This window comes from Dipodomys ordii, unplaced genomic scaffold (genome assembly GCF_000151885.1).
Source record: "Dipodomys ordii isolate 6190 unplaced genomic scaffold, Dord_2.0 Scaffold159, whole genome shotgun sequence".
In the NCBI taxonomy this organism is placed as follows: Eukaryota; Metazoa; Chordata; class Mammalia; order Rodentia; family Heteromyidae; genus Dipodomys; species Dipodomys ordii.
This window is the reverse complement of record NW_012267375.1, coordinates 62,234-64,937: the sequence shown is the minus strand read 5'-3', so window position 1 is coordinate 64,937 and position 2,704 is coordinate 62,234.

Genomic DNA, 2,704 nt, shown 5'->3' with positions numbered 1-2,704 from the left:
CCCTGCCCCATGACCCCATCCTGTCCATGACCCACCCTGTTCCATGACCCCCAACCCTGCCCCATGACCCCCAACCCTGCCCCATGACCCTCAACCCTGCCCCATGACCCCCAACCTGCCCCGAGACCCCACCCTGTCCCATGACCCCAGCCCTGCCATGTGACCCTTACCCTGTCCTGTGACCCCACTCTGTCCCATGACCTCCACCCTGCCCTGTGACCCCCATTCTGTGGTCCTCCTCATGGCAGAGCCCCTGCCCCCCCAGGCCACAGTCTCCATGAACCTGACAAGCCTGCGGTGACGGCCATGCTCTTCTCCCACGGTGGCACGGCACGGTCGCGCTGGCCCCGCATTCCACTGGGAGTTCAGGCCCAGTGCCAGTGCGCACCTCCCTGGGCATGGCCGCTCCGTCCACGCTGTGAAGTCGGCTACGGTGAATGCAGGGGTGAGCCCGGGTGAGTGTAGGATGATCGTGGTATGGATGTGAGCGTGCATGGCCTGTGGAGTGGGTGAGCATGGGGCGTGAGGTGTGGGTGGGGTGAACGTGAGGTGTGCGTGGGTGTGCATGGGGCTATGTGGGGGTGAATGTGGGTGTGGGTGGGGTGTACGTAGGTGTGCGTGGGTGTGCATGGGGCTATGTGGGGGTGAACGTGGGTGTGCGTGGGCTGCTGCTGTCTCATGGTACTGACTTTACTTCTTTGCACTTATTTATTTATTTTGGTTGGTCGTGGGGCTTGAACTCTGGGCCTGGGCACTGTCCCTCAGCTCTTTAGCTCAAGATCAGTGCTCTACCACTTGAGCCACAGCACTACTTCTGGTTTTCTGAGTAGTTTATCAGAAATGAGAGTTTTACAGATGTTCCTGCCCGGGCTGGCTTTGAGCCGCGATCCTCAGATCTCAGCCTCCTGAGTAGCTGGGATGACAGGTGTGAGCCACCGGCACCCGACTACTTCTTTGCACTTAAACCCAGAATTGGTGTTGCTGGTGGTGTGGGGCCTCGACTTCTAATGTGTTGTGCTGTTGTTTGTGAGTCAGGCTGGTCTGGAGCCCACCCTGGCGCCCAGCTGGCCTCCCGAGTGCTGGGGTTACGGCGTGTACCACATCTGCCTTCTAGTTCTAGCAAAGGGACATCTGCATTGTTTTCTGTAATGAGGAGACATAGGACTCAGGTTCTTTAGGGCAGGTTTGCCTATGCTAATCTTCTCTTTAGAATCTCTTACTTCTGTGTTTCTATGAGCTGGATCTACAGTGTGTCCGTCTTACTTTCCCCTCTCTCTCTCCCCCCCTCCCCTTCCCGCCTCTTGCTCTCTCCTCTTTATCTTTCTCCATCTCTCCCCTCCGAGGTCTCTGATCTCTGTCTGTCTCTTTCTCACTCTCTCTGCTGGTTTTGGCACTAGAATTCTGCCTGTTTTTCTAGATAAATCCAGAATACTTGTGGCTTATGCTAAGCTTGGGAGTGTGTGTGCTTGTGTGTGTGTGCATGCGCGTGTGCGCAGCACGTGTGTCTGTGAGTACGAAGCTTGCACTCAGAACCTCATTCATGCTCTCACTTGGCTTTTTTACTCCTGGGGTATTTTACCACCAGAGTCATGCTTCCAGTCTGGTGTTTTGCTCTTTATTTTGGAGATCCAGTCTCAGACTCTTCTGTCCAGGCTGGCTTTGACTGTGATCCTCCAGGTTGCAGCCTCCTGAGTAGCTGGGATCACAGGCGTGAGTGTGGCGCCCACAAAGGCCTTCATGCTGAACTATCACACAAAAGTCCGTGTCTTTTGAAGACAGACTAAAGTTCCATTTTGTTGGCATTGTTAACTTGTATTTGAGAACATGGCAGGATCGTGCCCGCACTTCAAGATGAATTTGGGGTCCACGTGAGCTCCACCGGCCTGGCTGCCCTCTGATGCCGGCCTGGCTGCCCCTCTGCCGCCGGCCTGGCTGCCCTCTGATGCCGGCCTGGCTGCCCCTCTGCCGCCGGCCTGGCTGCCCCTCTGCCGCCGGCCTGGCTGCCCCTCTGATGCTGGCCTGGCTGCCCCTCTGATGCCGGCCTGGCTGCCCCTCTGATGCCGGCCTGGCTGCCCCTCTGATGCCGGCCTGGCTGCCCCTCTGATGCCGGCCTGGCTGCCCCTCTGCCGCCGGCCTGGCTGCACCTCTGATGCTGGCCTGGCTGACCTTCTGCCGCCGGCCTGGCTGCCCTCTGATGCCGGCCTGGCTGCCCTCTGATGCCGGCCTGGCTGCCCCTCTGCCGCCGGCCTGGCTGCCCCTGTGATGCCGGCCTGGCTGCACCTCTGATGCTGGCCTGGCTGCCCCTCTGTCGCCGGCCTGGCTGCCCCTCTGCCGCCGGCCTGGCTGCCCCTCTGATGCCGGCCTGGCTGCACCTCTGATGCTGGCCTGGCTGACCTTCTGCCGCCGGCCTGGCTGCCCCTCTGATGCTGCCCTGGCTGCCCTCTGATGCCGGCCTGGCTGCCCCTCTGATGCTGGCCTGGCTGCCCTCTGATGCTGGCCTGGCTGCCGTCTGCCGCCGGCCTGGCTGCCCCTCTGCCGCCGGCCTGGCTGCCTCTCTGATGCTGGCCTGGCTGCACCTCTGATGCTGGCCTGGCTGACCTTCTGCCGCCGGCCTGGCTGCCCCTCTGATGCTGGCCTGGCTGCCCCTCTGATGCTGGCCTGGCTGCCCCTCTGATGCTGGCCTGGCTGCCCCTCTGATGCTGGC